Below are 27,696 nucleotides of genomic sequence, written 5' to 3'. Positions count from 1 at the left end.
GGCTACCATTTATGAAGTGCTTACATGTCAGGCCCCTGTACTAAGTGCTTTCAAATCATCATGACACTGAGTAGTCATGCAAACCTACAAGGTCAACCGAATGATTTCCATTTCATACACAATCAAATGGACGCTTGGGCAGGTTAGGTATTCATCTGGGGGTCCTGCGGCTCCCCCACCCCAAGGCCTACGCGCGTCTTCACTGCTTCAAACTAATGAACAAAGACAGAGGCAGAGCTGGGATTTGAACGCAGGCATGACTCCAAGTTCAGTGCCTTTTGACATAACCCAGACTTAAGTCAAATCCCGGAAGTCCTCAAGACGCCAGTCAAGGCCGTTATTCCGAAGGCAACATTAAAGGCAGAAGAGAAGGAGCAAGTTGTATAAAGACCTTGAGGTCAGGCCCCAATTTGGCTTATTCCTCTCACGTGCAGAAAGAAAATCTGACCTCATGCAAAGAGGTCTCATCTGCTGCTTCTCTCCAAATTCTCCGATGGGTTCATTTTCATTTGCCCCTACCTTGTGCCCACTGAGGAGGGATTTCCAGGGAGAATCATGGTTAAAGCGTTGATTCCATCCAGGACCAGGGAGGCTGCACGGATGTAGACCCTGGAGCCTTTCTGATGTCCAGTTACCCAGTTCCACTCATCAGAAGATGGATGGGGTGCCCACATGCCCTCTGCAGTCTAATGTTCAAACAGAGAAATGAGGGGCCTGAAGAGCTGTGGGTTGCATTTGAACCATATCAGTAAAATCTCAAATCATCCCGGCACCGAGGGTGGATGTGAAACCTACAACCAGCTGCAGGATGAATCCAACACCCAGCATCACCCGTCCATCCTCACCTACCCTGGGAGGGACAGGGCATGGGGGTTGTTGCAGCTTCTCACAATCTTGAAATGAAGCGGATAGTCTGTGCCAACTGTCAAGTCCAGTCGCAAGTGAAGTCCACTGACTGCACATTACATAATAATAGTAGTCTTGTTATGACCTGCCCTGGACACAGAAGAGCAGACAGCATCCCTGCCTTGTAGTCTGGCTGGACGAAGACAACATACTGACACCACAAGCGGAGGGCAGTATGAGACCTTCTATAACCAAGGACCCAACTGTTAAGCTGACCCTAAGGGCTCAAGGGGTGCAGGGAAGCGCTGCTTTACTGTTGGGTGGTTTGAGAATGGTCTGAGGAGGACCAGGGGCCAGGTCTAGGTCTAAACTGCCACCTGAATCTTGAGTAAAGTCATTTCAGTAATCTGTGCTTCAGCATCGTCTATAAAATAAGAGGTGCCAACATTTATGTGTATCTCAAACAACCAATCAATTCATGAGCCTCTGTTGGCCTGTGTTGGATGTGTGTAGGCCCCATGATAAATTCAAGGCGGTGACAAGGTGATGGCCCATTCTAGGGAGAAAATGGCATGGGTACAGGAAGATTGGGGGGCAGTAAGTTCAGGTGACCAGCCCAGTTGGCCCACGGATGTGGTGTCCTCCAGGATATGGGACTCTCAGGGTGAAACCAGGAAAGTTCTTGGCAAACTGGGATGACTGGTCACCCTACATTAAGGAGAACAATGTAGTTAGAAGGATGGCTCGATGTAATGTAATAATGGAAACTCGGTGAAAACAGCTTTAGAAAAACCTACCTCCCCTTAGTCTAACTCTGAGACCGTCTGCAGGTGTCTGTCACCTTCTTTGAGAATTCCTTGCTGATCCCCCTAAAGTGAATTAGACCCCTTACTCTGTGGGTTCCAGGCATCTCACCAAATTGCTTTATAAAAGCATATTATACTGATCTATATTTATCATTTTAACAAGTTTATGTGGCTGCCTTCAGAACAAGACCATTAACTCTTTGAGAGTAAGAACTGTGCTTTGCACACTAAGATTATTTAAGTTTATCTGGATGTGAATTTTGTATCCGTTATCCTGCCTTGTCAATAACGGTACCAAGGCTAACAATTCATCATTACGTACCACCATATTATTCCAATGTGAAGATGTTCACATTTTTACAACACTCAAAAGTCTAAGTATGTACTTAAAGCTTATATAAGTTTTAGGCTACAGATCCAGTAAAATACATGCATATCTGAGTTTCTAATTGGGGCAACATGCTTTTTAAAAGACCAGTGACTTACTATTCCGCGAACAACGTGATTGTTGTCTGCTGCTTGGAATGAAACTGAAAATCACGGAAAAAAGCTTTTCCTGGCATTTCCGAGTAACATACCAACTTGCATTATTTAGAACTAATACTTTGACCTCTATTCACTAACAAGGGTTGCAATTCAATCAGTGGTTTTGTAGCAAGTCTTGTAAATTGTGGGAGCTCAGCCAGAGATATTTATGAACAGAACTACAAGAAAGAATTTTAGATGGGAATATTGTGAAATCCATTGTCTAGCAGCTGGATTCTGGATTGTTTGAACTTTAGAAGGGAACATTTCATTCGTAATGAGAATTCTCTGAAAACAACCATGACCAATAATTTTTAAATAAGAACTTGTACTTGAATTTGAAGTTCAGGAATACATACCAGGCTAATGTACAAACAAGGAGGTTTTCGTTACATGTCCGGGTAAATTATAGGAAATGTGACACTGGAAGCAAACACTGAAATCTGGATGCTAAAGGGGTGAAAGCACAGAGCCTTGAATCACAGCATGGCAGAATATGGCCTCAGGGAACATCCAACTCCTAACCGTAAAGATCAGGACCCTTCATCAGGCTACAACAGGTGAAAGCACAGGCTGGGCAGCAGGGGACTGGGTTCCAGCCCAGGCACTGCCACGTACTGGCCAAACCCCAGGGTCATCCTAGCTCTCTTCCTTTCCCTCCAGACCTCATCGGTTAGCCTAAGAGATTAGACTGCGCATCTCGACAATCCTGGCCTGGCCCCCCGCCGTCAGTGCGTCCACCTGGAAGGCTTCCCTGACAAGTCTCCTGTCCTGTGGTCTAACTCACCTCCCATTCAGCCGCAGTGTCCTTCCCAGAGTGCAAACGGACACGTGTCACTTCATCTAGGGATGCTGGCTGCCTCCAGACCTCAGAAGGTGTCACATCTCAGCCCAGCACGCCATACCTTTCCCTCTAGGGATGCTGAGTGACTTACAGCCACCATCCCTCGCACTGCGATGCTCTGGGCCATTTTCTTGCTGGCTCTCAGAGTCTCTCGCAGCCATTCTTGTCTCTCTGTGTTAGGGAACCACGGTCCCCAGGCTCCCCTGACCAGTGGCTTCCGGTCAGGTTGGCCAGTGGGAAGCACCGGTGGGAGATGCCACATGCGGGAAGAAGGGAGATGACGGGGCGTCCCCTCTGCCTGGGCCGCTGCCGGGCTTGTCCAGAAGCTGCTGTGCCCCTCCTCGGCTCCCGCTCCTGCTGGGGCCCCTGCCGGTCCTCGCTCCTGTGCAGGGGGACACTGGCACCTGTCCCCCGCTTTCCCTCCAGCCTCGGGAGACAGCACCTTCCTGCTACTATCCATCTGAGCTCTTCTGGCTTCTCTCGTTTCTCAGCTGAGTAAAATCATCCCTCAGTTAGGGTCTCTTTGGAGTATATAGAGATGCTTCTCTTTTCCTGATGGATAAACATGCGCCCCGCCCGTCTCTAACTCAAATCAGCTCTTCCCTGGAGGCTCGCTCTCCTTCCTCCCCTACTCAGATGCCCGTCCTCTGTGGGCTCCTGTGTGCGCTGCTGTTTCAGCACTGGCCACACTGCTCTGCAACTCTCGTCTCTCTGTCTGCTCTCTCCACGTAACTCCGGTGAGGTTGAAAAGTTCTTTGAAGGCAGAGACCAGGTCTTATTGAACTCTGCATCAGAGACCAGGTCTTATTGAACTCTGCATCCTCTGCCTCCAGCCAGTGACTGACTAATGAAGGATGGGAACCCCCCTCCTCTTGCACATCCAGGGCCAGATCATCCTCAGCTGTGAGGCTGGCCTGTGCATTGTAGGATGTTCAGCACTGTCGTTTGCTGAGCCTGCCCATTTTATTCTCCCCTTTCCCTTCCTGGTAGGTCCTTTCCTTCTCTTATTCATTCCAAAATCTTTCCCAGAACCTTGCTGAAGTCAAGACTCTGACCGGAGCTCAAATTCTAGCACCCGCACCTTATGCACAGGTTGTATTCTAAAGGGTAACTTACGGGCAATCTATTTCCCCATAGACTCTGTCCATCAAACTACATTTAACCGATAATATAGTGAATTTAACCATAATTTATAACATTTCCATAGGAAAATGCATCTAAGATTCAATGGTGGGTTCTAGTTCCAAGGATGAAGTTCCTTTCCCCACTGCCCGGTCCTTAATACAAAACCCTCTCCCTCTCCCTTTCAACCCCCGTGTCCACATCTCAAAGGAAGACTGTCCTTCCCCCATGGACGTGGCATCCTCGGGGTCTCTCCAGGTGAAGACGGGGGAGGATGCTTCAAAAGAGCAGAGCTCTGCCTTCATTTAAATACCGAATCATTTAAGTGTCTAAAAACTGAAAGTATACATAAAACCGTAGCTCGGACAAGACTGAGTCACTGTATCTCTGGGAAGGGTGTCAATTCTATACAAGGTGTGACTGGCTGGCTGGCCTTATCTGGGTTACTAGACTAAACCGCATTCCTGCAGGTGAGCATGGGGTTTCCCAGTAGGGAATGGATGTTTGCTTTGTCAATTCTGAGGGTTTGCAAACGCAGGCCTTGGGCCAAAGAGAGGAGAACCTTCCTCTGGTCTCTGAAGTCAGGGGCGGGCAGGTCTAGCCAGGTGTGCTAGGGTAGGTCTGCACCTGAGCTGTGCTTCCTGGCCGTGACCTCAACGCTCAGCAAAGTGCCAGCCTCTGAACCCCCGTCCTGCACGCCACTCTAAACCCCGGGGTTGAAAGAGCCTCGGAAGACTTCAGGAGAGGCACACCAAGTTAAGAGCTGCAGATGGCCTGCCTTGGTTCCTGCACCCCCTCCCCAGCCCCCATCTTTCTCACGGTAAGTCTGCAGCAGTAACCTCCCAAGTTCTCGGTGAGGACTACCTCATGCCAGCAGCCAGTGCCAAAAAGGATGTCACCACAGCAACGGGGCCTCCCCTGCACTGATGGTTCAGAGTAAAGAAAGTTTTCCAGATGGGTGGCCCTAATCTTGAAGGCACTTTGAAGGTCACTGAAGCAGAAGCAACGCTTCTGCTTGCGAGAGGCCGTTTAGCAGAAATCTGGGGCTGTGCGTCACTGGGCTCACCCGGCAGGCTGCACAGAAACCCCGCCAACGATCAGCACAGCTTGTACCCCCAGCATTTGGGAAAAACCGTTTATAAGGGTATATGTGTCGGTGTTGTATTTTCCCTGAACTTATGTTACCGCTCAAGGTTTTTGGTTTTGTCTTTTTGCATCAAATGTCTTTCTGGGCATAGAACCCCAGTTGATAACACTGCCTTTTGGAGGAAACAAGATCAGCCTTCCACTCTGTTTCCATCTAGTCAGGTCTCGGTTTAGGGCTGTGGGAGCAGCACGTCCTGCCATCACTATGGACAGGGGCCCAGGGAACACCTTCCCCTGCTCTGTTCAGTCGGCATCCCGCGTCCCCACACTGTTCGCAGCAAAGCAGTTGCTGAAATGCCCTGTCTGTCGAATTTAAACGTCTTCTTCTCACCGAGCTGACGTCTGGCTGTTGTTTCACGGACGTCATCCCGCAGGAGGCACCCCGGGTACCAACGTGAACGGAGCAGTGGCGACCGGCCACCGTCCCTGAGCAGGCGCCCGCGCCCATGCCTCCACAGCGGGGGGGCGGGGGGGGGGCCAGCCCCACAGAAGCTGCGCTGGGGCCACTCTGTTCGAGGAGGGCCTGCCCCAGGGGACATCAGCGGCCCCTCTGAGGCTTGAAAAAGGGATGCTGAGGGCCTCAGACACTGTGCTCGAGCACAAAGGAGACCTCCTGTACTCAGGGGGCCCCGGCCTCCCTCTCCTGCGGCTCAGCCCCCAGGCCCCCAGGGCGAGGAAACCTTGATGGAGGAAAACGCCACACGCGTCTCAGGCCCTCGCTCAGTGCCAACTTCCCAGGTCATGTTTGTCCTTCGAAAAGGGGCTCGCAGGCAACTCAGGAGAGCTCCTCGGCAGCTTCTTTGGGCTTTTACCGTTCTTTCTACGACAGAGACTTGGGCCAGAAGCTTCCATGGGATCGTGTGGCCTGCTGCATCGCTCGGCTCCTTTGCCGCGGGCCCCTGCTACAGGAAGGGCACCGCTCCCGGGGTTGCGCACACCAAGCCCTCACCGGACAGCGATGGGTGACGCCCCTCCTGTGTCCACTCTCTCTACCAGCCCACCACCTACCAGTGCAGGAGACAGGCTGTGCGAAGAGCTCCGTCCCCTAATCTTACCCCCCAGACGCAGCCCGCGGGCATCTTCCTCTCCTCCCTGGTTCAGCTCTGACCTCCTCCCCCGCCTGTCCCCCTAACCCGTGGGCGCTCACACCCCCAACCTCAGCCAGCCTCCAGCTCTGCCCGTGGGGAGACTGGCCACCAGGTGGCTCCGTCCCGCTCCTCAGCTCCATTCACCCGACGGGATGCTTCTGGCGCTCTCATGTCAGAAGCTTCCGGAAGCCCAACGGAAGACAGGAGCATGTGTCAGACTCAGGAAAGCCCCGGCATCACACCCCACTGACACGGCTCCCTTGACACAAAGCTTAATAAGGTTCTAAATATGTCAGACGCTCAGAGGACCTGACATGAAACGAGCATTATATTCTGTCTTTCGTGAAAAGTTCAAAACCAGTTTAGGTGCTAAAAAAAAACTAAAGAATAACAAAGACGGAACTATCTTGAACCTAAAAAAAGGAGAGTGGAGGAAGGGGGAAGATGAGCAAGGTGGGGGGACTTCCCAGGAGGCTCGGGGAAGGTGAGCCCCAGGCGACCAAGAAAGGACACAGGTCTGCTCCCCGCCCCGCCCCCAAGAGCCGCTGCAAAGGACCCAGCGACCACAGACAAGGCCAGGCGCATTCCTCGGTGAGACCAGCCTCAGAGAGTTAGGGGGTCCCCGGGCTGGGGTAACAGGATCCCAGCACCCCTGAGAGCACCTCACAGGTTGTCAGGAGAAGCAAATGCATCCCAAACAGAATATTTTCATTGGAATATCAGTCACGCTCATAACAGGACACCTCTCCCTGTAAAGCATACATTTTATCGTTATAGGTTAATGTGGAAAAAGGTAAACAGGTAATGGAATTCTACATCAAATTTATAGATCAAAAAGAGGTGCAATACTTCTCTGTTGGAAATTCAATGGATGTAAGCCTCTTACAGGCGAATCTGGACTGAGGCAAAAGTAGCATCTCCCATAGGGTCCATGGGGGTGCAGAAAAGGCCCCACCTGCACAGGTCACTGCTTTGTGATCCAAGATCGGAGCACCTCCTCCGCCCTCCAGCCAGCCTGCCCGGTCAAAGGTCACTGCCAGACCGCAGTGAAGGACCAGAGAAGGGATGTCTAAACGTGGATGTGGGGGAAATGCCATTATTTCATTTTTAAACTAGTTCTATCTTTTCTCCCTACAGATGGATAATATATGCTTCATGACTCCTTTCAACCCTGACTATGACTTGTTAAGTAACTGACATCTCCAATTTGGACACGTGGTATTCTGAATGTCAATGTAGAAGTCAATTGTTCAGAATTTAAAACACATTTTCTTGTAAGATTCTGTCATCTGCTCAACCCCCCTTAATTCCTAATGTAAATAAACTATGTTACCAATAGTAAGGAATGTGCTCGCTATATTAATTATTGTTAATTTTTAGTGTATTATACTCAATTCATAATAGGAATTAATAAAAAGATGAACCTGATTTCTTTGGCTTAAGGGCTCGTATGGTGGCAGAAGTAGACGAAGGATGGGAAAGCCCCTCTGCGGTACGGGGAACAGGTGGATTGTCCTTGGCCTCCTCTGGCCTCACACGTCCCCTGCAAAAAAAACACCCTGCCAAAGTCTGCTGGTTCATTTCTTTGCTAACAATCATTTCAGAACTGTAATGATACGGCAGTCCCCGTCATCCCTCCTAGACTGAACGCTCTGATGCAAGAAGCTGTGCTTTGGCAGAAATCTCTCCTCACTGCTTCCGGGGGTGACACAAGCAGCTCAGGGCCACGTGCAGGTAATGGCATCACCTGAGTGCAGAAAATCAGAAAGAAGCACCGATGGCTTCCATTTAAATGGGCTTCCTGCGGCTTGTTTTGAAACTTCATCTGGTAACAAGAAAGAACCTCAGGTGAGGCATCATCCGTTCCTTCCATCATTCCAGGAGGTTCCCCTGACCCCTCCTGTCTGACTGGTGTCGGGACAGACAGAGGAGGAGAGCGGGGAACAGCAGGCACCGTCTCAGCCACCCCAGACCTCTATCCCACTGGGGAGACACACGATTAAACAAGCAATCGTAATGAAGTCTGCATCGTTATGACACCTGGACGGGCTCCTTCAGAAGTGCCATCAGTGCCAGAACTGAAGCTGACGGAAGGTGGGAGCACCTGACAAAGGTCCGCATTTTACTCTGCTGACTTGCCCTTGGCAAGAACCGTCTTTCCGTCTTTCATTCCCTCGCCCCACGCCTTAAGTGTGACAACTGAGTTTCAACCAATCTTCTAAAATTAGAAATTAAATGAAGTCAAAGCCCCTGTCCTCTGGAGACAACTGAGAACATAACTGGGTTTTAACAGAGAAACAGGAACCTGGGCCTTTACGACAATTACTGTTGATGTTTTGGCGATCACACTGCATTTTCAAGCTGAATTCCTCAGTCTGCCTTGGCCCTAAGGATAGCTCTTGATCCCCTCGGTTAGGGTTGGGACACTTCTCACTGCGTCTATCGCTGTCATAACGGGTCCCTGCATGCGTGCTGAGAGCTCACGGGTACTGACGCCAAGGTCCACACAGGCCTGTTCTGCAGGAGATTACAATCTTGTCCAGAAAACAAGAAAAACATCATCAGAGATTCCTATTTTCTGGGAATACTGTGTCTTCTGCATAATATTGTAAAACCTTAGGTTAGAAAACCCCCTATATCCAGGCTTCAACAAAAAGTATGTATTCATGTTGAGACTTCTGCTTGCCTTCAAACTAAACCAAGCACACGAATTTCTGAAATTTCTAATTTTCTTCTCTCTACACTTAGAAACAGCCTTCTTTGGATGGCTAGTTAAAAACTACTTAATAAATGGAACATGTAGGTGTTTCTTTTGGCCGAGGGGCTGCATAAGAGACTTGCTGAGAAACCACGACACATGGACTAAGGAAGTTGGGGACCCTCTGGACCAGGGTTGAACCTGCTCGCAGCAGAGATCAGCCTGGACGGCACCTCCCCCGACGGGGCCTACACGACCGGCTCTGGGAGTGGCTCACTCAGGAACGCGCACGTGTCCTTGAGGTCGGGCCTGTCCTCATCGCCCTTAGCGTCCACGCGGACACAGAGTGGCAGGCAGCTATCAGCAGCTCAGTAACTATCTGATGAAACATTCAGGGCCTCCTTGTAAACACTGAGTCTGGATGCCTTCAAAGCAACCTTACCCTGTGGGAGAGGCTGCCAGGTCCTTCTCCTGAAGTAACTGGGCACTGTAACATCCAAAAAAATCTTTCTGGCTTCTTCTCCCACCTCTCTACCAAGAAAAGTGAGAAATAAGTCTGAAACTTGGAGGGGGCCACTGAATTTAAGCTGCAAAAAATTCCGTATCCCAATTCTCGCCTTTAGGAACTGGCCCTGGAGTGAAGGGAAGGCCCCATGTTACTGAGATCAGGCTCTTCCAACACACACGTAACTGTCACCCGCTGGTCACACTCGGAGACCCACACAGGGACCCATGGCCCATCCTTGACAACGGAATTCAGGGAAACCACGCAAAGGGCCAGGGAGGTCTGCCCTTTGCTGAATCTGACACCTGACTCGTCACCAAAACAGACAATGAAACGAAGCTCGCGTCTCTGTGATGAACTGAGAAAAAGATGGAAAAAGCTGCAACGTTGGCATGGCTTCCTTTCCTGCTGAGGGATGAGGATGACCAGGCACCAATCTACATCCTGCCCAGAAGCGTCCTCTGCAAAGAGCCAACTCCAAACGTGTGCTCTTCGGAAATCCTCACAGAATAAACCCGTGCACGATTCTAGGGGCCGTTTACTAACTCCTAAATAAGTGAGGGTTTACTGTTCCCTTCTCAGCTACTCTACGGCCAGAGTGGACAAGCTCGGGGATGCTTTAGCTCACAAAACTGGTGGAGTTCCCTCCACTGTTCTCATCTCCGGTGGGGGGCTTTGTTACCTTTGCGCAGTGAAAATTTCTGATCTCCAGTCATTAGAGATGTAAGTGGAGACGCAGAACAAAAGACAAAACCGGTCTAATGAGAGCTGTCAGTGTCCGTACCTGTGTCTTCTGACAGGAATAGCAGCTCTGTTGTCTGTTACCTTGCGAGATCCTTCCTCCTACTCCCTTCAGGTATTAAACCCCAATTTTAACTTTCTTCCCCAATTTGCACACACACACAAAGTCACAGGAGCATTCTAATACTGTACCTCAAAGTACAGGTGAGGCTAAAATACAGGAACTTATTAGGTCTCTGATGGAGGCCAGTGCTGGGGGGTCTATGGACCATGCTGGCTGCATACGCCCCGGCCCAGGACTGGGCTGTACGAGCTTGCTGGCTGGGTGCCCCGTCCGCTCGGGTGCAGAAGAGACACTTGTCCCCGGGGCTGGTCTCAAGAACGTGCTGTTCCCTGTGGGACCAGCACCCCTTTATGATCCTGGGCAAAATATTTACGGCTGTTGGCCGCCTATCTAGGGTGACTGTGCGGCTTTACAACCGAAAGAGGGCTTGGGGGCCCCGTCAAAGGAAGATCAAACTCTTCTCCACAGTGCAATTATTCATGTCCTTCTGAAACTGAATCCTCGAAGAATAAAGAAACAAACTTGCAAAAAGGCACAGCAAAGTGATTATCTTTTAAAAGCAAGAATAACTCAGATGTAGCAAAGAATATAGGAGTCAAGTATTATAGAGTTACTTATTGTAATTGTATAAAAATAAATGTTACTACAACATGGACAGACTTCAAAAGCTAAATGAAGCCTTAAAGGGCAAAGTGAAGGAAGACAGCACAGAGATGGCATGCTGTTGGGTTCTGGCGACACTGAGGTGTCCCGGAAGGGTGACTCTACCCAGCAAGTTGAGGGCTGTAGCCGGGGGCTGGGGAGGAAACAAGCAGTGACTAAAATGGCCACGAGGGTTCTTCTGGGGATGATGGTTGCACAGCTCTGTAAAACTTACTAAAAATAACTGAATCGTACAATTGCAGTGAGTGAATTTTATGGTATGTAGATTATATCAGTAAGGCTGTTAAAAGCACAAAATTGATGATGTTAAGCATAATGGCCTCGGGAATAGTCTAATAAACATTCTGAAGAGGATTTAGACACATAATTCAAGGCAAAGCATGTATTTACTCTAAGTATCCAGACCATGAATTTCGGTCAAAAGAGCCACAGTAACTTCCCAAGTCCCCAACTCGGAAGAGTCACAAGGTTTCCGTCCTCATCACCAACGACCTCAGGAAAGGCCTTCTCTCCTGATGGTTCTTGCATCACTCTTTTTAGGGACTTTAAAACAAAGATTTTGATTGCTCAGTGTTTGCCTGTTTGGACTCCCTAAATTACACAGGAGAGCGACCTCCCTTCCTGTGACCTTCCTGTGACCAGCAGCGAATAAGCCACGAGAGAGACCCTCACAGAAAAGCGACCAGGAGCTCTCAAAACTGGGTGTGAGCCAACGCTTCTCCTCTGAAAGCCAGGCTCCCGGGCCGGCGGGCCCTCCGGGCGTGCACGCAGGAGGGACCATCTCCCTGGGCATCGAGAGGGGCTGCCCGCGTGGGCGCCAGGGCCTGGACGGCGGGGCTGCTGCGTTTCGGCTGATGTGACACCACCCTCAGCCCCCGCCCCGCTAAGCAGGAGCATTCACCACGTCTGCCCACGTCCCAGGCCCTCCTGGACAGCTCCACGCGTGACATCAGTTACAGGCTGAAAACTAGTCCCGTAAACCCAGCAGCCCCCAGAGCTCCTCCACCCTCGACTGTCTGCTGCTCTGGGTTTTGTTTTCCATTTTGAAAGACTTCATCCCCATCCTCACGCTCTCGGCTGCATCCAGCCCGTCTTCCCCCTTCTTCCCCTCCCGCGTCTCCTCCTCTTGGGGACCACAATGTCTCCCACCCTCCTGGTCCTGTTCCTAGTTCTCAGCCGTCTTCACAGACGGGATTTCTGAGGGTTGGAAGCGATAAAGAGTTTTGTCCAATGTCTCATTTTACCCAAGAGAACAAATCGAAATAGCTGACATGTTTATAGCAGTTTTATTCACAGTTGCCAAAACTTGGAAACAATCAAGATGACCTTCAGGGGGTGACTAGAGAAATGAACTATGGTGCATCCAGATGACAGAACAGTATTCAGTGCTAAAAAGAGCTGAGCTACCAGCCATCTGAAAAAAACATGGAGAAACCCTCAAAGCATAAAGCTACGTGAAAGAAGCCAATCCAAAAAAGCCACATACTGGATAGTTCCAACTATATGACATTCTGGAAAAGGCACAACCATGGAGACAATGAACAGATCAGTGGTTCCCAGGGGTTAAGGGGAGGGAGGGAGGAACAGGCAGAGCACAGAGGATTTTTCAGACAGTGAAACCACTCTGTGTGACGCTGTCATGGTGGCTACTTGTCACTATGCACTTGTGCAGACTCAGAATGGACAACCCCAAGAGTGAACCCTAATGTAAACCATGGACCCTGGGTGATGACAAGGTGTCAGTGTCAGCTTGCGGATTGGAACAACTGTGCCAGGCCGATGTGCGATGTTACCAGCAGGGGGAAACCGTATGTCAGGCAGAGGGGTGTTTGAGAACACTGTACTTGCTGATCAATTTTTCTGTAAACCTAAAACTACTCTAAAAAAGGGTATAAATTTAAAACATAAAGAAACAAAGAGCTGCTTAGTAAGTGGGATGGTCAAGCCAGTGACACAGACCTTTCCTACTTGAGAGCTTTGTGCACAACAGAGGCTCCCCGCTCATCCAGGTAAGTGCCCAGAAACCTGCCCCTTGAGTCAGTGGTCATGCTCACCTGACCAAGGTCTTGTAAAGGGAGAACCATTACCATTACATCACCAAGACTCAAGAACACCTCCATCAACGTCCAGACTCTGTGTGTGTCACCCCAACCTGCTGATTTTAAAGTTCACACGAAAGAACAAGGGTTGGGGTACCTGCCATATTCTGGGTGGAGGGGCACAGGGAGGTGCCAGGTCAAGAGCCTCGACTTTATCACAAGGTTAAAGTTGGATTATTACATGAAACCGAGCATTTTAATTGCAGAAGTGAGTAGTTTGTTTAAACTGGAAGTGACTGTGAGATTCTTATGACCCACAAGTGACAGGGGGAGTCAGGGGACCTGCCTGGGTTTTCGTGGAGGTCAGGGAAGGAAAGAAGCACAGAATTAATTCACAGGCCCCATGGGGAGCAGGAAAAACAACTGCCTTATAGTCACATCTCAAACGTTATGCTTATTCAACTAGGAAATTATAAAGAATAAAGTATTCCTGAGGAATATTTATCTATGTGGAAAACCAATAATGCAAAGTTAAGGAGTGATAAGCCCAAAATTCAGAGTGATGGTTACCTCTCAGGAGGGGTTGTTAAACTTATACATGTTACAAATATTCTTTGTATAAATTAAATATTTAATGAAGTCGTCTTTTAGAAGATATACCAGTGTTAGAAGGATGAGTCAGCAAATACTAATAAAAATAACATATAATCTAATAGGACTAAGTAGCTGTACCAATCACTTGGCATCAGACAGACCTGTGTTCAAATTCCTACTGCAGATTCAGCAGCCATATAGCCCCGAACAAGTGACATAGTTCCCCCATCTGGACAAAGGGGGAAAATAATGGTATTCTTCAAGTTGGAGTTGGGTTAAATAGCAAAATGCCTGTTGAAGAGCTCAGAGGAGTTGGGCAAAGAGAATAACCGCCTGACCACATGCCAGGAGCCCTGGGAAGTACCTTACAGGCACAATCCCACTGAATTATCTCTAGGTCATATAGTAATAAACAAAGGAGATAGGATTTGAACCCATAGACAGTCTGACTCCGGTGCTAGGCTAGTAACCATCATGCTACTCTTTCTGTCTGATAAAACTCCTATATTATTATTAATGGTGTTGCTTACCATCATAACTATTCACGGTTTAAAAAAATTAGGTTTAAAAATTACCTATACGTGGCTAAGATGGGACTACTTGACACAAAGAACCCAAAGATGTAGAAAGCCGGGTGGCCACTGTGATCCGACATTGTCACGCGACTCTCAGAAATTCTAGTACGTTCAACTCCACGCACAGGATAGGAGCCGAGCTCGATCAAAGAGGCAACGGTCTTTCCCAGCCCTCCCCTAACCCGTACCCTGGCCAGTTAACCTGGGATAATACATCCAGTTCTAAGCACCACGTCTTAAAAGAACAGACACACTGCAGATCGGTTTGGACAATGACCTGGTACCCACGTCCTTTCACAAACAGTAGAAGGATCCTGGGATACGCAGCTTCTAACACAAATTTTAGGGATTTTCCTAGGGAAGGAGTACAGATTTATTCACATGTTTACCCTCTGGGAGAATCAGTGCATAGAATATGGTTGCTTTCCTTCTGGAACAAAGAATTTACGAACAATCAAGGAATCAGGAACATGCGTCTAGCCCCCAGGACGGCCCAGCGGCCACAGACCGCAGAGGGCCTTGGGGCTGGATGCATCACCTCTGAGGTTTCCTCCACCTTTATGGTTTTGTGATCCTGAAAATACGTACTACATCTCCTAAAAATACAATCCTTCCATAAACAGCAGACAGGGCCCTTTGACGCCCTCGGGTCATCACTTGGTTAAAACTCCTCTGACTCTGCTGGGCCCCAGTCACCTCCCAGCGTCCACATCCTCGTGACCACAGGTGGGACAGGCCACACAGCTCCGGGCTTTGCAGAGCAAGGACAAGGAGAAGAGACTGGAACAAATGCAGCTGCTCACTTGCTGAGCCAGACGTCCAGTTTTAAGTTCCCGCAAGACTTAACTTAGGAAACTGGCGTGAACTGAGCTGCCCCAAGAATGAGGCAGCACGATGCTTCCACGGTGACCCCAGGCCACACTTCAGCAGACTTAACCGGGCATGGAACCATACGTACCCAGGCCCCGGTGGGAGACGCCTGCAACGTTGTTACTGAGTCTAAAGGATTTCATGACAAAGGGTTTGAGAGACCGCTAGCCATTTTTTTCTTGTTTCTGGAACATCCAGCAAAGCCATCTGTCTCTGAAATAGGCCTGCTGCTTTATTCCTGAGTCCCTGCCTGTACGGGGGCAGGGAGGCTGTGAGGACCTGACGCTGAGTACAGTCAGTTTAGAAACAAAACAAGTGAAGAGGAGAGGATGGGGTGGGGTAGGGGAGGAGCTGGAAGAACAAGGGCTCTGCTTCCAGGAAACCAAATCCATGTCACTGGGCGGCTTGAGCCAGGGACAAAGACCTGCCCCCAGGACACCCCGTGCACGCTGAGTCCCAGGCATCCTGGTAATTTCACTGATATTAATGGTCCCTCTCTAATCCTTATACACATTTTAAACATCCAGAAATGGAAACCCAGCAAAGGGTGGCACCTTTCACACCAGAGCGGGTCCAACAGGACCACCCAAAGGCCATTTCATTCTCTAGGAGAAGGTGCCTTATTTTGACATGCTATTTTGTGCTGATCTGGTAAGTTACAGATTAATTTGCAGATTATCTGTGGCCAGTAGAGATGCAAATCATTTCTGCCATGCAGAAAAGATAACCACAAAGGTCACGGTTTTACTGCCTGTAAGGCATTAACTGGTTTTGTCTCCAACTTAGCAAACCTTTCAGCCTTTCCTGCCAGACGGGCTAATGCTCTGATCCTCGGCACCCCGAGCCCCTGCCCTCACTCACCAGCTAGATGTCTTTCACACAAGCTCACAATGGATCTGCGGGCTAGTCATGTTTTAACACTTTGAAAATTGTACCTTGATACATTTAATCTATAGTCAATCACCACTGTCCCATTACTCTTTTCATCTTTATAATCTTCTACTGAGTCTGCGTTATGTCACAGTTTTTGTCACTGTTATCATATACTCTTAACTGTTTTATAATACAAATATTGTAGATTTTGTAGCAGTTATAATAAAAACAAAAACAACAGAAAGTTTTATCACAAAGTTAAGATTTCTAAATAACCAAGTTCCACTTTTCCAATATATCTGACCACTGCCCACCTACACAGGCAGCTGGTTGCTTATTTCAACCTGGGCTCTTTCTCCTCAAATTGGTTCTCTTTTTCTAGATAATCCAGTACTCTAGTCTAATTTAGAAATCATGCCTATTGTTATCTCTTAAAATATGCTGCTTCCTACTGATCTGCCGATTTCTTTAGATAGCAAATAACATTGAACATTAAGTGCCAGACATTGTAACAGACGATCCGTGTGTTTGAACAAACAGGCAAAGAGGAAACCAGAATTGTTTTAAAAATGAGCTGCCATCTTTACTTGACTCTTTAAAAGCCATAACCCCGAGTGATGATTCTCAAAATCCCCATCTCCTCTTCGTGATTTTCTGCCCTCTAAGTGCTTTCTATCGCTGTTAGCTCTTATTTTTCTATGCTATTAGTATTGATATTATATTGCAGTACGGTACACGGACCTACTTAGCTTCTAGAGCTTTTGGAAATGTCCCTGTGCTCTGCCCACCCCCCCGATTCCACATCGGATGCCCCCACGGATGCAGGATCCGTGCAGTCTGGTCACTCTTGTCTCTGCTCCACACGCAGCTCTAATTACCTTCATTTCACCCAGAGGACAGTGGGTCCTGGGACTCACAGGGGGTCCAGGGCTCCCAGCAGGAGGCCCGAGCTGGGCACTGATAGCAGAGCAGCCTGACCTCTTCTCTCTTCTCCACACCACACTGCCTCTCAGCATGGTCCCGGTTCCAGAAATTTCCAATAAGAACTTAACCATGCCTGATCCCTTGGGGGAAGCAAAGGGATGCTTAGAAAGAGCAGGTCACTTGACAAAAGTCACAGAGCAAGCATGAGAACTTGGAACACAAACTCAGGTCCTTTCAGCTGTAAACTGTCATCTTCAATGACTTAGTCACGAATATTTAAGCCCCCGGCCCCCAAATCTCCTCCACAGCATCCCTGCGTCTTTTTCATTTCATGTTGACTTGATTTCTTCTATCAGGTCTTAATGATGTTTCCTCAAGTACCTTGTAGGATCTTTTAGGACTAACATATACACACTACTATATATAAAATAGATAACTAGCAAAAACCTACTGTATAGTACAGAGAACTATATTCAGTATGTATTTTGTAATAACCTATAAGGGAAAAGAATCTGAAAAAGAATATATACATATACACACACACACACATACACAAATATATACATATATATATAACTGAATCACTTTGCTGTATACCTGAAGCTAACACAACAATGTAAATCAACTATACATCAATTAAAAAAAAATCCAGATTAAAAAAAAGAAAAGAAATCCTTCAAGAAAAAAAATTAGGGATAACATCTCTATACTTTCTTATCCCTAGTTCAGGGACCAATAAACATTTATTAAATAAATGAATGGCATGGAGTAAAAATGTGTTCTATGTAAACTGGAGCATTTTTTAGTGTGCTGTGGAAAGGTGCAGCTATTTTTATTTGATCTTTTGTTTTCTAAGACTTGGTTTTATAGTAAGATAAATGTCAGTCATCTATTCTGTGCCCATCATGAGACAGAATGTAAACTCCGTGACTGTTAAAGACCGGAGTTGACAGCTCACAGTGACGTTCGCTGGCGAAGGACCTCTTGACGCCAAGCCTTCACCCCGTTGGAGTGAGCGTGTCTTCCTGCTCACCATCGATACGGGGGCTTCACAGAAAACACCAGAGAGGTACTGACCATGACACCCCCTCACCACATTTGAGTAACACAGGAAGCTCTTGGAAATATTACCCCAGACCCCTTAAGGTGTCTTGAAAACTCTGCATGAAATTAAGTACCGCCACTTTAGTTGAATTTCTTGGCACCAAGAAATTAAATTCAAATGCGAACAGAGGCGATAAAATTAAGTTGCAGTTTCCCCTATACAGTGGTCATTCAGATAATATGGAAAATAATTAATGTTCAATATTTGCATTAAAGAAGACACAAAATTTACAAATTATCACAGTACCTCAGGACACAGCCCCGGTCCTACAGAGAGCTACTTGCCATTAATCCAAAATATCATGTAAGCTAACACAGTCAGCCTTTCTCCTTAAACCTTTCTGGCCAACTTGTTAACAGGTGTTAATATGTACCTACATTAACCAGTTTAACTTCTCCCACGTTCCCTTCTATCCCCAGGGAAGTGAAACTAGATATTGTTGAAGTGAAACCAACAGGTCAGTTGCTTGGAAGACAAAGAAAGAAAGAGAAACCAAAATCCTAGAAAACCCACCTCACAGATAATCAGTGCCTAAATAATTAGGAGTTTGCTAGAATACTGTATTGTTCTCGACAATAACAAGTGTTGACAAAGATGTGGAGAAATCAGAGCTCTCTTACACTGCAGATGGGGATGTAAAATGGTGCAGCCACTTTAGAAAGCAGTTGGGCAGTTCCTCAAAAAATATGAACTACAAAGTTATCATACGACCCAGCAATTCCACTCCTAGGTATCTACCCAAGAGAATCGTGAACATGTCTACACAAAGACTTGTGCATGAATGTTTATAGCAACATTATTCCTAAGAGTTAAAAAAGTGGAAACAAACCACACGTCCACCCAATGATGCACGAATAAACCAAATATAATGTACCCGTAGATCTGAATACTATTTGGCCACAAGAAGAAGCACTAATACATACTACACATGGATGAACACTGAAAATATTATCCTAAGTGAAAGAAGCCAGTCTCAACAGCCCATATCCTATGTGATCCCATTTCTATGAAATGTCAAGAACAGGCAAGTCCATGGAGACTGAAAGCAGACCAGTGGTTGCCAGAGGCTGGCGCTGGAGGGAGGGGATGGGGAAACTTTCAGAAAGCTACGCTACCCTCTTCCCACAAATTTAGCCGTAATTCACCCTTACAAGGTGCACTGGTTTACCTCCTGCTCCAACAGGCAAACATCTTGCAGCTGTCCTTGGACAGTACAGACGAAATCATTGACTCATGCCCAGCCGGTGAAGTCAAGACTCCACATACCTTAAGCAGGTAGAATTTTTAAACAGCAAACAAGCGATTCGGCCACAGAAGAAACCCAACTTAGCACAGTGGCCAACTCAGTCTGAATATCACTGATGCAGTCATCAAAGGACCACAGTTCGAAAACGGCCACAGGTTAAGAAGACATGAAGTAACTGTCTTTTCAAAAGTCACGTGAGGGGGAGGTTGGATGAAAATCAGCGATCCAACGCCACGGTCCGTGAACGACTCAGATGTCCACAGGAACCAACTACCGCAATATCAAGAGCCGCGTCCCACCCACCGGCCACGTCCCAACTCTCGCAGGGCTGCTCCTCCTCCAGCAAAGGGCCCGGACTCTCCTCTCCAGGTCCTGCCCTGCTCTTGCAGGCCAGAAGGGAAAGAGAAATCTCAGCGTGACGTTAGCTACATGAGCTTTCCTTTCTTTTTTTAAAAAAAAAATCCTGTTCTGAATGACAAAAGTTCAGGACACCTAGAAATGCACATTTAAACCACCGCGTCTACGGGCACTCACCCGACATAATGTGCATTTCAGCTCCATGTACAACTGGGGTCTCACCACTCTAGAATCTGTTCTTCGAGGACCCTCTCCATGTTCGGGGGAAGCTGCCAGAGCCCACGTAACCAGAGGCAGTGAAGACCCATGAGGTGCCGTCAGGGCCTAAAACATGGGCCTGTAGGTGGGAAGATGGACCAGACGCTCGCACAGCTGAGGCTCCCACACTCTCTTCTCCAATTCCTGCCCCTCTCCTGTGTTCCTACAGTCCTCAGGACCCCTCCTGAGAAGTCTGGACTTCTCTCAGTGGATCCCCGTTCCCTGATGACTCATCTCACCTCGCTGCTCAGAAACGCTACGAGGGACCAGGCTACATAAGCCCTGCTCATCGCTGTAGCTCCATCACCCAGCACGCGTCTGCGTGCGGAGCCCTCGACAGAGGACTGTCCCGGGGGGGAACTGCTGCCCGTTTACTCCTGCCGCTGCCTTGCTGCGTTTGGAAACCGCTCTTGCTATACTACTGCCGACGTGCTACTGCCCGGCACCAAACCAAAGGCGCCCTCCCCACCTCCCCCCCGACTACCCTGCAGCCTGGGACACCGTGACCCCCACTCCTCCGCAGGCTCCTGGGACGCCCCGGCCGCTGCTCTACCTGGCGCTGCTCCCGTCTATTCACCTCCTCATCAGCTGCCCTCTGTTCCACACGGGGGTTTCTCCAGCTCCGTGCGCCCGAGGGGCCACTCACCGCGCCCCCTTCCCTGCTCGGGGATGAACTCTCCTAAGAACCAGGGGCGTCTCCACCAGGACCCACGGCCTCTTCTCAGCAGCCCCCGAGACAAGGAAACCTCCAGCGTCCCCTGCTAACGCTGCCCGTTCTCCCCGCTGTCCACACCCATGGCTGGAGAACACCCCACGTTCCCCGCCCCATGTCCTCACCGGTCTCCCGCCCGCACCCCCAGGTCCTGTGTCCATGTCCACACCCACGCCCCCGGCCTCGGGCTGCGCTACTGCTCACCAAGAGCTGTGATCATTTCCCTGCTCTCCATCCGCTCCGCACTCAATGCCATGTCCTCAGGGAAGGGTCCTGAAGTGTGTCCCCAGTCACAGCCAGCACCTTCCACGCTCCCGTCCCTTCCCGGGTCCAAAGTCAACCTCCGCAGCCTGGTCCTCGGGCCCCCGTGGCTCACACCCGCCCTGACTCACACCGACTTTCAGAAACCGTAAGGAGCTCCCGGGACGTGCGAGGCCCCGAGCCGGGCGTTCCGAGAGCAGCAGGCGGGACAGGACTCGCCCACCCGGCCCCGTGCGGACGCCCTGCACCTCAGTCCGCCCGCGGCTCGCAGGTCTGCGCTGTGCCCCCGCACGGAGGCCTCCGCGGCCACGGAGCCTCTCAAAATCCGCCGAGACCCGCCTCCCGCGCCTCTCCTCCCCAGACACATCCTCCGCGCCCCCCGCCACCCCGGCCACCCCACCAGGCCCCGGGAGTGGGCACACCAACTCTGTCCCCTGGAGCCCGCGGCAGGGACACGGCCCTCTGAGAGCTGGTGGCTAGGCTCTGCCGCCACAGTAGACGTGCACAGAACTGGTTCCTGACTCAGAAGAGCCCGCGGTGTCCCGGGATGTGCGGAGTGAGCGAACGGCTGGAGCCGAGGGGGAGGAGGGCCCCAGGGCCCCACACGCTGAAGGACGTGCCCTCGGCGCGCTGGGGAGCGGGGGCGGGCCAGAGCCAGGCGGGCAGCTGCACGGCCACCAAGCAGAGCTTCGAGGAGGCCGATCGACAGGCCATGGTTGCAGAGAAACCAGGAGTACCGAGAAAAGGCCGTCGATTTGAAAACTCGGAGATCACCATTTAACCTGGAGTATACTTTCACTACCTGGAATGAGGGACATCAAATTACATCAAATTATATCGACTAGGGCTTCCCTGGCGGCGCAGTGGTTGAGAATCTGCCTGCCAATGCAGGGGACACGGGTTCGAGCCCTAGTCTGGGAAGATCCCACGTGCCGCGGAGCAACTAGGCCTGTGAGCCACAACTACTGAGCCTGTGCGTCTGGAGCCTGTGCTCCGCAACAAGAGAGGCCGCGATAGTGAGAGGCCCGCGCACCGCGATGAAGAGTGGCCCCCGCTCGCCGCAACTGGAGAAAGCCCTCGCACAGAAACGAAGACCCAACACAGCCATAAATAAATAAATAAATAAATAAATTTATTAAAAAAAAGAAAATTATATTGACTAGAAGTAAACGCAGGGGGAGGAGATGGGCGGCTGTTCTCCAGGCCTCTGTCAAACCTCTGTAGGAGAAGGCCGCAGGGACACTGGGCAGCACGGTTGGCTGAGAACCAGAGCCAGCTGGGGCCACTCAGAAAGGCAGCCACCGGACCCTCGGGGGCCACAGCGAGCTCAGTGGCCTCTGGGCAAGGCCCCCGCACACCCTGAGGCCTCAGAAAAAGAGGTCTGGCACTCTCCCCTTTCTTGGGACAGTGAAGGAATTCATGGGTCTGAAAGCCTGGGAGCCTGTGACCAGTGACAGCACAGGTGACGCTGCTTTGAAAAAAGGAGTTTGCTGCCAAAGTGTCACAATGTAGAGCTCAGCGTCTGCTGGAAGGGCCTCCCGAAGGAAAAGGATTAATAAAAAGCTCTTTGTTGATTCTGCCCCGTCTGCACAAACTCACTCCTACCCATCTGACCCACACCAAGGCCCTTTTAACTGAACAGCAGACGAAGTGTGACTTTGTGGAAATGGAATCGCTTTCTTGATAAATTGGCCAATTAGAACTTCCCCAGGACGCACAAAAGCCAAAGGCACTATGATTTCCTACCCTATCTCTCGGAATTGCTTTCTTTTTCTCTCCATTTGATGGATTTTTTCCAATAGTCCTGTTGCCCATTTCAAACAAATTGCCCCGTGGAGCCCTTCTCTCTAAAACCTGTGTTTTCCATGCAGAAAATTAATGTGCCCACTCAATTACTGTGCTTCGCTTTCACTTCCTGAAATTTAAGGCTGCAAAATCCTGAAAGGTAACTTCTCTCTAGCGAGGGGGCTGGCCACAGCGGCCTGACTGAGACACTGATGCCAACCGAAAATCATTTCTGCTGGAGTCTTAAGTCAGGGCGTGTTGTTGAGCTTCCGTCTGTGTGCAGGTCTGGGGCTCTGGGGCACCGGGGCATCACCTTTGCTGGGCTGTTGCCCCTGCTCTTCCACCTCGCACACCCTTCCCTGTCTGAAGGCTACTTTCAGCCCCTGCAGCCACAGGACGTGACCTTGGCATATCCTTAATGTGTCCTCCCCTCCTGTCCTTAGTCACACTTCTCGTTTCTAATCACTGCTGAGGCATTGAATTTTCCTGTGGTTACTCCCCAGCTTTCTAATTTTCCACTTTTACTTTGAAATTAACTCCACATCATGTGAGCAGGTAGAGGAAAGAGAACTTTTTATCGTCCACACAGGTAAACTGTCACATCCATATCTCCCCACTTGGCGGCGGTGATGGTTAATGTCACGTGTCCACTTGGCTGGGCCATGGTATCAGTTATTTGGTCAAACACTAGTCTAGATGTTGCTGTGAAGGCACTTTTTAAAAATATGATGAACAGTTAAATCAGGAGACTTTGAGTCAAGCAGATGACATGACCCTCCATAATGTGGGTGGGCCTCATCCAATCAGTAGATGGCCTTAAAAGACTGAGGTCTCCCAAAGAGAAAGGGATTCAGCCTCAAGATTGCCTTCGGGGCAAGACTGCGATATCAGCTCCTGCTAGACTCTCCAGCCTGGCGAGCTGCCCTGTAGACTGTGCTGTTGCCAGCCCTGCAACTGTATGAGCTCATTCCTTAAAGCCAGTCAACTTCTCGGTCTCTCTCGCTCTCTCATTTCAGTTCTGTTTCTCTGGAAGAAACTGTTAAATCCAGGTAATCAGAAATTTTCAATAAAATGCCTCATACGATCTCTAAAATGCCATGCCTTGTATGTTAAGACCAATGATTTGCTTAAGGTTTCTGAAATGAGAGCATATTCAAAGACTAGATATGCAAAATTGTCAATAATCATGATGTCAAAAATGACAGGCTACTAATGGACTCAAAATTGAAGAAGTAAATTATTTCCAGAGGTAAAATCAAAGTCCTAACTTAATTTGGCCCTTGCAAATCTCAGTCCCTTAATTCTCTGCATTGGTTTATTTCTTACAGAATGGATTTCCAAGTAGCTTTAGAGTAAATTATAGCCTTGAATCAGAAAAATCTAAATTATAGGCCCCTAAAAAAATCATACTCGTGGCAGAACGTTGCCAATAAATAAAATCCCTTGTGAAAAAAATCTTTCATAAAGCAAGCAATAAAATTTTACCTAGTGCCTGTCATGTGTGCTGGGAACAGTTATAAACAGAAGCATTTACTGTATAGTCTTTGGTCACACAAACCAGCATCTACTCAGCGCCACAAACACACGTCACAGTGAGGTGCTCTGGTCTCCATTATTAGGAAAGGCTTATATTAGGTTACATAAAGGGCGGAAATGCCCAAATTGGTAATAAATACAATTACAGAGTAGGTCCCCTGGAGAAGCAAAACATAATGTAAAACGAATGCACTTTTCGAAAGACTGATTCCCAGTGCCTGCCCTGAAAGGCGTGATCTATTTCCTGGGGAACAACTCATATATCCACTCAAATTCTGTAACAGTAAAGCAATGCTTACTTTCAGTACATGCTACCACTTGACCTTAAACTCAGAACAAAAATAAAACAATGGGTTTTCCTTTCACTCCGATCTCCATTAAGATAACGAAAGAACTATTTCATTTAAAAACGGCAGACTGGACCCATCCTACCTTTCCAAGTCTTCAAAAGGCCACCACCGAGGTCACACCACAGTAGGGATGAATTTATTTTAGGTCCTGGTCGCTCAGCAGGAGAGCTCAGACCATGAAATTATCAGAGCTTTGAACTTTGTCCTGCACAGAACACAAAAACCCACCAGTGTGATTTGTAGGTTCATGCTGCTGCCTGGCATTAAGTTAATGTATAACAACAATTACACATCAGAGAGAAAAAAAATCAACAAGTTAAATATACACTCCAGAAAAACTCAAACTAGCAACAACAACGAGAATGTGATCATCTTGGCAATGTGGCTGGCCCTATCTGTACGTTTCCCCCTCTTTCCCATACGTGGGAGGGTGCTTGCTTGGGACCAGGCAGTGGGTGTGTGGACAGGTGACAGCTGGGCCCACCTGTGACTCAGTCAACAGGGGCGGTTCTGTTCAGCTGCATCGTTTGGGCTTCAGGACAAAAGCAGTCTGACTACTTGGGTTTGGGTAGAACCAAAAATTCTTCCCAGAGGATTTTCTGTTGGGAATTTCAACATTCAAAGGAGTTTAACACTGATTTCTCAAAATGAGTCATTCTCAGTGAGCACAGATACCAGATACCTCTTCAAAATCAGTCATTCAAACATGGCGGTCAACACTGCCATGAATAAAGAAGGAACCAGTCATTATATGAGGTGATTTGAAAACAATAATGAATATAATTCAACTCTCAAATTACGACATGCCTTTCTTTCTAGTGTGAATGTAAACTCAGGTTTTTGATTGTGGATACCTCAAAGACAAGAGAAGTCCTTCTATATTAGGTGGGAAACTTTTATATCTAGTTCCCCATGGATGTTTAAAGACACTGTAATGTAAAATGTACAATGAAAATCTAAATGGAGATGATGTTTGTCACTGATTTAAAACATTCCTATAGATCACCATTAGTTAAGCGTTCAGGGAATCATTCTTTGTATTCAACTAAGACAGAGGATCGTTCTAAATTTTAAATTGCTTTTTAGGATAAAAAGATGGTAGTTCATTAAAATCCTGATAAACATTCACTAAATCGATAGATAGAAGTCTTGAATATTAGTTGGCATGTTTGAAATAAATACATCTTCATCGATATCCAAGAAAAGGATAGGTAACTCTTCCATAAGATGTTATAAAATTAATGTATAATACATCCCTGTTTACTAAATAATTAGCCTCCATTTTGTAAACCATAGAAATCACATTTCTCAGATCATTCTACCAGAAGAACAAGAATCCTTCTGAATTCCTGTAATCTTTATTTTGATAGAGAATCACAGGTGGATTGTTAAAGGTTTATTTAGGCTATGTGGGAACTTAATATATGTTAATTAATAAAACTGAATGATTTTTAATACGTTTAAAAAAAAAAGCAGCAGCTAGTGACTCTTCACTTAGTACTTTATGTAACTTCTCACAACAGTCCTGTGAAGGAAATTAGCTTTTCTGGGTGACTTTTAACAAGTTACCTAACCTCCCCGAGCTTAGTCTCCTTCACAGGGTGCGAGTACTAATGTCTGCTCACTGTATTGTATGTAGGAAGTGAACCAATATATGAAAAACCCAGGTAGCACCATTTCAGAGGATGCTTACATGATCATTTTAAAAATCGCACAGGGCAAAATCAGGATTTGAACGAATGCTCTAAATTTCCAATCCCAGTGTGGAGAGCAATGCAGGTCACCTCTCTTCCTCCCCCAGGCCAGGTGCGCCAACAGGTAAGGCCACCGTCAGCCAATGGAGAGCGTTATAAAGTAATAAATGCCTTGATTTGGATCTCTGAAAACTTTCCACGTAGAAAGAGTTCCAACTTTTGGACATGACGCTTTTTCGGGTACTAAATTTAAGGAGTGAGGATGCCTGGTCAGATGTTTCTAGTTCTGCCACCAACCTTGGTTTGCTTTGATGGCATTTTCCACAGGGAAGAGTTATTTCTACATGGAAGGAAGTTTGTATTCATTATATTTGACTTATAGGTGAAAAATGTATGTTCAATTTATGTGATTTTTGAAACACTCAGTCCTCTGCTAAAACAACCTCAACATACAAATGAAAGAAAACGAAATGAAGAGATCTAGACTCAGTAAGAGAAAGAACCCAAGAGAGTACTGGAAATAATAACTCAAAAAAAAAAAAGAAAGAGAGGCTTTAACCTTATTGCTAGGAAGTCACGTGTGCATGTAGAAATCTTTCTCTACCTTTGCTGGCCAGTTACCATGAGCAGGAAATATATGTGAGTAGACGCCTTTCTTGAGAAGCTCCATAAAACCCGATCCCAAATGCAGCAGTGACAATCATGGTGCCCCTCGCCCCCTGTGAGGCCCCCCGCCAGCACGGAGAACAGTGCCACGACATGCGGGTCACTGTGGTACACACCCCCAGCTCAGCCCCCGGGGTCTCGTCGGGCGCGTTTGGATGGACTAGGTCTTGTTTAATGGGTCTGCTTAACGATGCAGAACAACACAGTGAGTTTTCTAATGCCGATAAAATCTGCACGGCAAACTGTAACCCCATTAGTAGCACCCAAAATTACTAGAAATGAAGGTTTTGAAAAATTAAGGGATACAGCTTAAGGAAGGATAAAGACAGGACCATAAAAATCATAGCATTTGAAGTCACGCTTATCTCATCTTTACACTAAGGGTGGTGGGAAGACTCAGCCTTTCTAGAAATAGCTTGCAAGTCACCCAGCCAGGCTTCCTTCCCAAGGCGGGATTCCTCCTGCAGGGAAAAAAAAGAAAAGAAACCGAAGAGGAGTTTTCCACAAGTAGGTTAATAATTTCAACGCAACTTTTCACTCAGACTTGTATCGGCTGCGAGGCTATAGCAGGTACTGATGACAAATACGGGAACACAATCACTTAACCCTCAGCTCTTACTAAACGCAGCTCCTGTGTGAAGTGCCCCTCATGGAGAACCTCTCTGAACCCTCGGAAAGGCCCTAGGACGCAGGTCTTCATCCTGGGCGACAATCAGGAAGCGGGGAAAATCACGCGCCAGTGAGTGCCGGAACTTGGGCCCAGGCCGGCTGACTCTGGAGCCCATGACCTTAGGCATTTCCTC

General features: G+C 48.1%; 1 protein-coding gene and 1 long non-coding RNA gene across 2 annotated transcripts in view; both read right to left on the bottom strand.

Moving 5' to 3' along the window:
• The window catches only part of SPATA13 (spermatogenesis associated 13), a 144,735-nt gene that overhangs the window by 72,804 nt on the left and 44,235 nt on the right, over window positions 1-27,696 (bottom strand). The gene's annotated exons all lie outside the window — the stretch shown is intronic.
• Window positions 562-27,335, bottom strand: LOC133076288 (uncharacterized). The gene is made up of 3 exons (XR_009697521.1): window positions 27,270-27,335; window positions 24,616-24,738; window positions 562-686 (listed from the first exon to the last, which is right to left on the bottom strand). It is a non-coding gene; the product is annotated as an uncharacterized LOC133076288 (long non-coding RNA).

This window comes from Eubalaena glacialis, chromosome 16 (assembly GCF_028564815.1).
Source record: "Eubalaena glacialis isolate mEubGla1 chromosome 16, mEubGla1.1.hap2.+ XY, whole genome shotgun sequence".
Lineage (NCBI taxonomy): Eukaryota > Metazoa > Chordata > Mammalia > Artiodactyla > Balaenidae > Eubalaena > Eubalaena glacialis.
The sequence above is the reverse complement of the archived record's forward strand: the minus strand, read 5'-3'. Positions and strand labels throughout refer to the sequence as shown.